Here is a 12,523-nt window from a genome sequence, read left to right on the forward strand (position 1 = left end):
TCATAGCGTTGCATCCCAACTTGGCCAACAAAAGGAATTCAACTTAAGAAAACCTTCTTCATACCATTATGACTTCTCTTAGGATTTTTGGTATGAAAATTACCTCAGTATATATATATTATTTAGAGCTATGTTGTAATGTTTGTCAGAGTTCATGTTTAGGTTCAACTATCACTGGCTACCCTATTCTGGAAGAGCTCTTGCTCTCCTGAAGAAATCTTGATCTAACTCTTCATTCTTTGCTTTCACTTCCATAAAAAATCTCTAGTAGATTCATAAATTTTCCTTTTATTGTGGCAAACTATTTTATGTGGTCTTGTTGGCATACCTTCCTTCAAATGGTGTTACTCCTCAATCTCCCATGTACACGAAAAGCTTAGCTACCCTCAAACATCAGGTACCAATATATTGGAATTATCAATTGCAACTTCTCAAGGCAAAGACACAATTCAGACATTTTATAAATGAGTAACTTACAAGTACTTTTGTTACAGATGGTGCTTAGCAAGTTAGTGACAACAGTCCAGAAAAGTATGCAGAAAAATTCAACCTTAAGGCAATTATATGGAAACATGCAAGAAGCCTATGAGAAAATGCAGACCCCACTGGTTTATCAGCCTCCACCTGCCTTGGTAATGGTCTTATTTTTGAGTTTGGGTGTTTCATTTTATCTAATTTTTCTCTCCCTTTATTTATTTGTCTTGTCATGTCCCAACCATTTTTGTAGGAACTTAAGGAATTGAAAGAGACCATAATTCAGTTGGCCGCAAGTACTGGGAATATGGATGCCCCAGTTGATGAATCCATTTTTAATGTTGACAAGGACATGGATGACCTGCTTCCTATTAAGGTGAAATAACAACGATTGAGTAATTTGTTGCAATCTCTGATGGTGGTTGGCTACCTTGCAGCAATGCCCATCATTAGAAAGATACCAACTTCTGTGCTTTCAAGTTACGTTGCCTTCATGGCCATAGAGAGTTTGCTAGGAAATCAATTTTGGGAAAGGATATTGTGTCCTTTCACTGCTCCAAGCCATAGATACAAGTATGAACTTTATTCAAACTATAATGTGATTGAATTTAATGCTTGTAATATAAGTTTCAAAGCTTATCAATGTTGAACTGATGGTTACAGAGAACTTCAAGAGTATCATGCTACATTTCTTGAAACGGTGCCTTTCAAGACAATTGCCACTTTCACCATTTTCCAGACATGTTATTTGCTGGCATGTTTTGGTATCACATGGGTGCCTATAGATGGTGTTCTCTTCCCACTACTGATCATGTTGTAACTTGTTAGTCCCAGCGAGGCAGTATATCCTTCCCAAGTTTTTCAAAGGAGCACATCTTCAAGAATTGGATGCAGCAGAGTATGAAGAAGCCCCTGGAATTCCATGCAATATAACAGTGACTGCAAGACACATATAAAAAAAAAATTAAAAATATTACTCAATTCTATTTCATAAGCCCTGCAGTTGAATATTAATAAATTGAACTATAACATATATTGATTGCAGTAAGCTGGAATTCAGGGGTTCGGACTATGGAGCATGGAAACAGGTGAAAATGATGGCAAATTTTTGGATGAGATGATTACACGAAGTCTCGGTGAGGTGAAATACACATATAGTCCACAGATAACTAGCTCGAGTGATTGCACACCAATTCATGGATCTGAGTCTGCATTAATTCTCCAAATTGTAGAAGATAAACAAATATATAGCCCTCGTATAAGTGAGATTAGATAGACACATAGCCCTCACAGAGGGGAAAAGCATTCAGGCATTCCCCTGGTTAGTCAAGAAAAAAATATGAGTCCAAGTGCATCTGTTTTGAGGCCACATAAAACAACCTCCAATTAGGTGTTTGGAGTCTAAATCCTCGGCCAGTAATCTTTCCCTTTAGTAAGCATATCTTATGTTGAATAGTACATATTTTGTTGGCTTATCATTATTGAATCATTGTGCCATAAATCACTCAGTTGTATTTGGTGTGTCTTCACAAAGAACCTCTGTCCATCTCAAAAGATAGGGTAGACCATATAGTGCGTGTAAAAAAAAGTAATGGAAGTTGAGCTTGAAGTATTTATGTTTTCTTGAAGCATGAAATCTATTATGTCAGTCTTGTGGTTCTATAGACCCTGGGCATGCCAAATAAGCATGGTGGTATTAAAGGGTCCTGTGAGTGGTTTGAGCTTCATAGAAAGTCATCCTTCTTCTACCAGTTGGATCTTAACCACAAAGTTTGCAGCCTTTAATGTTTCATTGAAATAAAAAATGTGGAAATTAAACTTGACAAATGAAAGGGAAATGGTAAGGCTTACAATATTAGAACTTCTATAAATGTTTAGCCATTACCTTTAAAAACTAACGAAGGGCAATGTCAAATGATCAAGGATATGTTGAGATGGAAATATCTATTTTTCATGACAGTAAAACATTTAGATAATGGAAATAAAGAATATGTGCATTCAAGTTAAATCAGATTTATCTTGAATGGTTGGGAAGATTTGTTATTATCTTTAATAATTTAAGTCTTGTAAAGCAAATTCAGATTCCACATTTTATTTTGACATATTTAATTTTCTTTGCAATCGTAAAACATTACAAATTTTATTCAAAATATGTGCAGTTACTATTTCAATGTTATATATCCATGCTTTCAATGAAGTTCCTCCATGATTTATCTCTGGTCTGTGTGGTCAATGGCAACAAACTTGAAGAAAAACAAGGAATATGAAGCCATATACAAGGAATATGAAGCCTGTGTGTTACGTTAATTTATGAGCAGTTTTATGCTCTGTAGTATAATCTATGAGAAAATTGGCTACAATATTCAACAAACAGGACATTATGAGTTTCTCAATTTGTGTTATTATATGCTATGGATTTCCTAATTGATATCTTGAAAACGTGATCTGCACTTGCCATCTATGCCTGAATTCTGCAGCGGTTTGTTACTTTCAATCCATGCCTAATGTCATATTGTTTGTTGCAACTTTAATGTAGATAGCTAACAAGGAAGGCGTTGGGTCATTCATAGAGGATGCTTAGGCATGATTCCAGGGTTTTGAAAATAATAGTGATTTCCATCACTAGTCATAGCACTTGATAGAAAGTTGGGATATTCATGAGTGTGAATTTAAGTTTGTATGTTTACATACTTTCTTATGAATTAACTAATGCTCAGTAGTAGTAGACATTGGACAAGTATATTTGTATACTTTTGTTTTAAACTGAAACAAATCAAGGGCTAAAAGGAATGGATTGATTGCACTAGTCATCCTTCTATAACTTTCCAACATAGGCTAGAGTAAACAGATTGTAATTTGGGTAATTTTTCTAACTGCAAACAGGAACATACTTGTGTATTGGCACGGTGGTTACGAGGTCCCTAGAAGTGATGAATTTGAATTTTTATTGGTTTTATATATAGTATTAGGTTTTTTCTCATGCTTTCTGAGAATGACATGGGTGAATTTTATCCTACACCCACTAGGTTATCGATATGTAATTTCGGTAATTTTGATTTCAAAAGATATTTTAAAGAAATGAAATGATTTCATTTGTGTATTCAATAAACACAATATTCTAATGGAATTCTCCATTTGTGGTTTACCTATACAGATTCCATGGAGAAGTATTAGTGGTGTGACACCAATTGTCCTCAAGCAGAGGCTTTAGTTTTACTCTTTTCTGGAAGCAAATACTTTCTTCCAACATTTTTGAGTTCCATGAAAAATTTGAAAGTCCTAATAGTATTCAATTATGAGTTCAATATAGACATAGTATTCAATTATGGGTTAAATAGATCCACACTGAATGATCTATCGGCCTTATCTTCACTTAGTTTAAGACTGTTCACTTGGAGAGGCTGCATGTGCCCCCACTTCAAGATCATAGTAAAGTCATGTAGAACTTAGAGAAGCTATCTTTAAGATTTTAGTGAAGATTGGAAAAATGTTTGGGTTCAATAACACTCAGTCGAGCATTAAGCTTCCAATAATGCTAGATTTTAACCTGGAGCACTTTTCTGATTTGGAGGAGATTCCCCCTCATATTTGTGACACATCTTCAGTTGTGAATTGGACTATTACTAACTGTCATTTCCTTTGAAAGTTACCTAATGACTTGGGAACCTCAACTCTTTAAGAATGTTAAGGAAGGAAAGAAAGTACATTATCCTAAGTTCTCTTATGCTTTTCAAGTTTTTCTTGGATATCTACAACGCTTCAGGTAGGAAAGTACATTCTGTTAATGAAAATTTGTCTTGATAGAAAGGCCTAATTTCAAATTCTAATGCTTTCAAAAAACATTGTATAACTGTAATGTTTCTAAAAGGAAAACATATTTTTTCAATTTAAGTATCATGATCCCATATTCCAACTTATTTTTCAGTAACCCATTAGGCTTTGTAGCTTTGAATAAATCCATGTCTTTTGATAAGATCCTCTTCCAAATTAGAACACAGTTTCCTTTTGGCAATAAACACATACAATGTCTTGATTTTGTTATTGAGAAAATAGAGGTTGTGAAACAAGCCTGTGCCATACAAGGACTTGATTCATTGATTATGTATCAATTATGGCTCTTGATGTAACAATGTCTTGATTTTGTTGCTTGAAAATAGAGGTTATGCTTTACTATTTCACAGAATTTCTTACAATCTTTCCATAAGTATTGATTTGTAATCTCAGTCACTGAGGGGTGACAGTAATGACAAAGGTAATATTCCATGGTTTGAAGTTCCCCTCTTACTAAATATTTAAATATATCACCACAATTTAACTGTTAGTTAAAGGAATTGTATTAGATTTGTAAACAATACATTTCTTGATTTATAGATTTTGATTTTTTTCCCTTTTTTATTTTTTTCTCAGATTTGGTATGAGATATCTTCCAAGATTTGGGTTCCCTAGTTTCCCCACCATAGCTATGAGGTTCAGATGCTATAATTAAATATTCTTGGATCGTTACAACTTTTCCAGTAAGTGTGCTTTGAAACGTTGTTGTTGCTTTTCCATGGTGTTAATGCAAATAAGCACTGCAACTAGTGCCATTATTTAGATTAAGTGCCCAAATCTAGGTGGTCTTGTAATGACAGAGTGATTGTTTTCTAGCTACTAAGGCCATATACATTTTTATCTCTTATGTTGTCCTGAGATATTCAAATTCAGAATAAGAATTGAGGTCTTCTTTCCACTATAGATTGCAGTTAGTTTCTTGAACATAATATATAGTAGATTATATTTTACTAATCAATTGTGGATGTGATCCCTCGCAGGAAAAGAAATTCAAAGTGACTTTGATTTCACATTGATTCGTCAAAACATACACACAGGAAAGGAGATTCAAAGTGACATTGATTTCACACTAATTTGTCAAAATGGAGGCAAGAGAAAAGGAAACTTTGTATTCAACAATGCTCTTAATTTCATATGTATATGCACAAACATATTAGTAGAAAATATTGAAGAGTTGCCTAAGTAATATTTTCCATTCCACTACATTCTTTACAGCTTGTAAATAAATAACTCAGAACAATTTATTACACTACTTGTTATTCTTTATTAATCAGTGGCTAAGATTTTTCTTCCTTCTATGAAATTGTGTGTTCTATAATGTTTCTTTTCCATTCACTATGTATAGCATATAAAGTGTGTCTAATGGAGTAGGAAGATTGGAAAGTCTCGTGATCCTTGAACTATGTTACAAGGTAGAAACCCAACGGGGCAGGGTAAGTGCATCCCTGCAAAGGGGTCACAAATACCAAAGTTGGTATTGGCTAGTGCCTTGAGCTAGAAAATTTCCTTTACCCTTGTATTAACAGTGAATCTGGAGAGGATTCTAATATTATCTTTATAAGATTTATATCAGTTAGGATTGATGAATAAAATTCATGAGACATGAGCTAGGATGTCCTTGCAAGGTGGTTGTTGATTATTGGAAGCTATGATGGCCACTATGTCAGGCCAGGTGATCGCACTCCCTTGATCGTGAGCACGATTGTGATCAAGATGGAAGACTTCATAGTCTAGATTGATTGTTTGGCAGTGATAGTTAGTGGGCTCATTCACAAAATATTCTATTTCACTAATCCTTTTTATAGAGTTGTCAGATTCAATTTCCAAAGGTTTTAATTACACTATAGAGTTGAGTTCTGAGAAAGTTGTGATTCACAGTGTTAAGTATAGAAACTATGACACTTGAATGAAGACGAGCATAGTAGAGGTATCAGACTCTGTTATAAGCTTACCTACATATTATAAGGGACTTGGTTGGCTTTTTCATAATTTTATAAACAAGTTCCATGTCGTGGAAATGTGAAGAAAAAAAACAGTGATATTGCCACGATGTGGCTCTTGTCATATATGGTTTTATACTTTTTCAAAAAATTCTCTAAGAGTTCACAATGCTAAGATTCACTAGGACTTTAAAAAGTTTTATTATTTAGTGAAAGACTCGCCAATATCTTACAAGATTTTATAATTGAGTAAATTATTCACCATGCCTGGTGAGAGATTCGCCAAAAAGTTATATATACGTATTATATTATTGATAAAATCGCCTTCCATTTTTCCTATATACCATGGAGATTCGCCAATTTTTTATACATATAAATTTAGGGTGGGTTCTTAAAATTTTCCCTGATGCCCACTAAGGGCTTCTTGGTTGATGTTTGGATAAAGAGGGAGCTCTAGAGGTGTCTTTCTATTTGCCATGTTTTCATATACTTGTTGAATTGTTTCTTCATCCCCGTTGCGACTTTGAAAAACCTGGTGGAAACATTTGGATGATAAACCTGGGACTAAGAAATTTTGACCAAACTAAGAACCAATTGATATAACGTAAACAGGTTTCTCTTTCCAATTCTGGAATTTTCCAGCTTGAAATTACCACCAGTGCTGATAATTCAATGTTCTTGATTGTTTGAGAGTTAAGTGGAGCCATCATTCCACATTGAAATGGGGGAATGTCACATGGATATCCTTGATTTTCTTGGTATTTCACCTTTAAACCCTACACAATTCAAAATTATCACAAGAAATGCAATGGCTGAAATTATTGTGCCCATACATATTGCTTATATACCCAAGGGATAATTCAGGGGAAGCATTAATAGAGAATCTTCTAAAGAACCAAGCAATGAACCTAAGAAGGGACAAAGGAACATAACCACAACATAGATAAAGAATTTCCAAAGCGAAAACAATAGCCAAAATCCATTCATAAAGTCATTATCCCCCAACCATTGCAAAGCATAAATAAAGTTCAATCCTAAAAAAGGATCAGGACAAGTTAGAGGAATGGATTGAAACTAGATTATTTCCAACAAGGAAATTAGATTTTGCTAGAGTTAATCCAAAATATAATCCCACATTGAAGGATAAATCCCATTCCATTAGAATTGAAGGCTATGTCATTATCAAATGAAAAAAAGTGTGTTAAATACATAAGTAGGTATGCTGGAATAAATGCATGTCACTTCAACCTTAATGCAATGCTTCACTTGTTAGTTAATTTCAAATGCACACAACTTGTAAAGTTTGGGAATATATAACTCACATAATATGTGATCAAAAGGGTGCCTCCCATTTATACTTAGCATACCCACATTCAAATGAACTCCCTCATTATCCTTCACATCCATTAGGTGGTCGAAGACCGTTAAGATTTGGAAAAAGTTAATGGCCTCGAACATTTTGGTCACTATAAGAGTTTTTTGTATCATTCTAGATATACATTTTTTAGGATAAACATTAATTATGCAATTGAAAAATTATAAAAGTCGAGCCTCTAATCACTGACAATTATGTGATCCCCTTTATTTTAACAATGAAAATCCCTAAATAATACTAAATTATTTTACTTGATTATTAGTGAATTCCCCTCATCTCTGTACAAAACCTAGTTAAATTTTATCCTTTAAGAAGTTTGGTTCAATTTGTCCTTTATAATTGAAAACAACCCTACCCACCAACCCTTCCTTTAATAATTGCACTCTTTAAAAAAATATTTACATTATTATTGTAGTTAAAAAAGAATCTTTCTATTATTGATAAATTAAAAATTTCTCATCACCACAATTTCATGCTCAGAGAAAATTGGAAAGCTTTCTCTATTTCCCTATTCATAAAAAAAATGCATTCATATGAAATTTCTAACTTTCACAAACTTTCTCATAGCTATAGTGTTATTAAAGAAATAACCCACCACAAATAGGGGAAAATGTTTAAAATGATCATATCAAATTAATATAAAGTTTAAAATAATTAAAATTGTAAAGTGTGGGTAATTGTAATTCATCATTTTTCCGTGTAAATTACCTCCCATTTGAAAGCTTTCAAGTCAAAGAAATTGCAAACAAAATGGTAATTAAGAAATAGTGTTAGGAAGATACTTGATTTCTAGGAATTGGTTATGGGACATGTAAGCAAGGTACTGAGCATGGTTGGTTAATATTTGGGGATTAAAGGATTCAATTGTTGCAACATCCGACTTTAATTGCTACTTCTATTTTATGATCATGGTTTCCAATAGTTTGTCCTTCTTAGTCCCACCAACTTGGTAAATTTGCAGTATCTAAGGCTTCAATCTCATGACTACTTTCTATAGGTAAGATCGACCTTGATTTATTTTCATAAAGGGATATAGATGGATACAAATGTTATTTATGTTTCTTCTTTTGTTACTATTTTAGAACGCGTGTAAGTATTTCAGTTGGGAGGGGCAATTTTGGATTTGATTATTTTATTGCTTTCTCCATTGCAGAGAAACCATGAGTGGGCAGAAGAATCTATTAAACTATTCTTATCACTCAATGAAGATTTTGTGCCAAGTCATATTTGTATATACTATGAATCCATTCTACTTGATTTTTCTAAGCTACTAACAAAGAGTGTACCTCGCAATTATTTATAGATGGTGAAACAATGCCTTTTCCTCTTTGCTAGACACTAATTGTGTTGCTAATGGAAGTCTATTCCAATCAAACTAAGGTAGAGATAATTGTCTAAGATTTTTCTCCTTTTCTCCTTGAGCTTGCTATCAAGATTTCTTCAAATTTTTGTTTTGCAGGTAGTCCATCCCTTGCTAAGCATAAGGCTATTCACATGATGCAACATGTTAAAGAGGTTCATGATAAAGAGGCGTGGAATTTTATTACTTTCGTAATATCTTTGTGCAAATCCATGGAGGAAATTGGTAGCCCTGTAACATCTCATGTAATTATAAGTAAAGGTCTACATTTCGGAAAATGTTCTATAATAGATTCCCTAATGATAGTAGACATTCGATCCCATTAGTGGACTTCATAGTATTATGGGAGCTTTTGCATTAGATTGATTGTTTCCTGGAGGCAATGGTAGAAATCATTGTTGAACAAGGGCCATACACATATGAGAATTTCCCTTTTGGATGGGCTCCATTCCTCTTCTTTCAAAGGGGCCCTCATGCCATTACCCAACTTTCCAAATATGAATGGAATATTTTCTATCGATGGTAAATGCAGATCAATTAGATTTAAACAATCTTATTCAAAATTTACCATTGCATGATGCTCATTTTCAGTTCTTTGAATATAACTCCCTAATTGATTTCAATTCTAATAGGTATATAGTAATGACTATGCTTCCAGAACCATAAGAAGATCATGACTAACAACATGAAATTGTATTTCATAAATCTCAACTTCTTGTGGATTCATTTGAGCCACTTGCCTATGTAGAAGTCAATGTTTTGTAGGAAGTGTTAGTTTCAGTCTTTGCAGCCTTCCTCCAGTGATCAAACATGCTCTTACAAAGTGATTTTAAAGTGTCAAGGTCAAATTTTGTCATTTTAGTGAGTCTTCAAGCAAAATTTGGTCACTAGGAATTAGGCCTAGGGTTTGCTTTTATCCCTGTCAAAGTTGTCCAAATGTCGGTCCATGTCACCATTCAACTGAGTGTACCATAATTCAAAAGGGTTTTCATCATCATGTCAAGTTCCACTGGGCCATTTTACACCTTGTTCATGCTTCAATTGCGCCTAGGCAAGGTTCATTTCCCTCTCCTAGGGTTTTGAAGCTAATTTCTCTTGGATGGTAAAATCATCAGAAAAACTTGTATCCTGATGTTCATACACCTTTCCCTATCCATAATGTACCTCATTAAACACTTCCCATCACTAAAATCCCCCAAATTCCTCATTTTCCCACAAACCCTAGTTTCTTGCTACAACCTGGCAATTTTCTAGGTTTGACCTGTGTTTTGCCTTTTTGGACCCCTTCCCCTCACTCAATCTCTGAGATTTCACTTTCCCCTACTTCCTAACATCCCTCCCTACTTTCCAAAATTTCCTCAAGAATTTAGAAGCTCCCTATGCCCTTCATTTCGCTTCATTTCGACAAATCCTTTGTTCCACACATCGGGATAGGTTTCACTCAAATGATGTTTCTGAGAAATAAAAGATGAATTTGGGAAAACTGAGAGAGGTTTTTGTCCACTACATGCCAGGGAAGAAAAACCTCCTTCACTCTTTACACATGTGTCATGGTTTTGGAGAAATGTCATAGTTGCCTCGGGAGAATTGATGCACCTCTGAAGTGACCTTGGGAAAATCAAATTGTCTCCTAGCTCAGTTGGCCAAATGACTTTCTTGAAGAGTAAAATGATAATGAGACACAAAGATCTTTCCAATGAGCTATCATGAGCTCAATTTGGATTTGAGGAAGGCATTCAAAAGTTGACTGTAACAACACTCTGCCTTTAGGTAGCCTCATTTGGCACATTTTGACCAGTCTTGGGAGATTTGATTTTTGACAGCGAAAATGAACTCCAAATTAAAAAATTCTAGTTGGGTTGGAAATTAGACTCAAATACCTTACAACGAGCTATCCTGTGCCCAATTTGGACACCGGGAAGGCCTCCAAAAGTCTCCTGCAAAAACCACTACGCGTCGGCTATATGCGCCGCGCAGGCTATATGCGTCGCGCCTCAAGCCTAGTGCGCCGCGCCACTTCCCTATGCGCCGCGCCACTTCCAAATGAGGAATGGTTTGCATTTTTGGATTCAACATGAAAACTCATGACTACTGGTGCCCGGACAAGAAATTTGGAGCATTTTTGGGGCATTTTGGGTCACATGAAAAATTTTTGGGCAAAATACAGAGTTTTTCTCCCTGTGGCGCATCGCTAAAAATCTAGAGCTCCAAATGAGGAATGGTTTGCATTTTTGGATTCACCATGGAAAATCACAACTACTGGTGTCCGGACAAAATATTTGGGCAAGATCTGAGTCTCCAGGAGGTCAAAAGCACCCAAAAAATGGCCTCTCTGCCCCTTTTTTGACACACAGGAAGCATTCTTGGGAGAATGAAGATTTGGAGCAGCAAATGAGCACCAAATGCAGAAATTCCAGTTGGGTTAGAAAGTAGATAGGACAGGATTTCCAACAAGCCCAATTTGGCACATTTTTGACACCTGCAAGTGCCCTAAAACAGGCCCCAAAGTATCACGATGCACAGAGAAAATGGCGCGGTGCACAGAGGAAAAATTGCCAAATTTGCTTCGGTTTCGCGAATTTTCGATTCGCGACTTCTCCAAGTGGGCCCGCACATCTACACTTCAGTTTTTTTGGCACCAAAGGTGGCATTTAAATTATTTTTTCCCATGATTGGCTTCTATCCAACTGGCGAAGGAAGGCAAACGGTCACCCAAGCCAAATGTCATGTTTGTAGCGTTGCACCTCTAGCTGATGGTTGGCTCTTCATCTCCATTTTGTAATGATTTGAGTAACTCCCCAACACTTGGGCGTTCTATCTCTTCCTTACACATTCTATATATTGTATGCAAGCTATTTGCAAAGGTTTGGTTGGCTTGTAACTTGTGGGAGACTGTGGGAAAGAAACTTTGTTTCTTCACTGTGTATTTTTGACAGAGAATTAATGAAAGGTAGCGGCTCTGTTTCATGAGATTCTTGTGGTTGTGAGTGTAGCAAATTTGTCTCTTATGTTTTCATATGTATTTTGTTATGTTTCATAATTCAATTCATGTTCATTTCCAGTGAAATTTTCTCAGTGAGATTAGGTAGAATTCAATTTTATTGCTCTACCTGTGGGAAAATTTCATGTTCAGTGTTTTTCTTCTATTGAAAAGGGTTCATGTAACTATGCCCTTTTCACTTTCTTTAGCAATCTTTTCATTCCACATTACCTTAAACTAAATTGCTACATTTTCCGCTTGCCTTGCCTCATGAAATAATCTGTGCCTTTGTATTAAATTCTATGTTCCTTGCTGACCGTTGGTCCCATACCATCCCAGATGCTCGGTCATTCATGAAAATGGTTTCTTGTATCCCTATTCACTTACTAGCCTAAGATCAATATTTCACTGTAAGTCATCTCAGACCATTTTTGCTTATATATTCACTGAGCATGACTCAGAGAGAGCCCTCTCCTGTTCTGGTAGGGCTAGCTACCAGACTGAGCGTGGTTTGTGGTTACCCTAATTTTTGCCTTCCTTCAGCCTAAGGCAAACTTAGGTGC

This window comes from Pinus tabuliformis, chromosome 5_2 (assembly GCF_031772625.1).
Source record: "Pinus tabuliformis cultivar Carrire ecotype Pingquan chromosome 5_2, CPIR1, whole genome shotgun sequence".
NCBI lineage: Eukaryota > Viridiplantae > Streptophyta > Pinopsida > Pinales > Pinaceae > Pinus > Pinus tabuliformis.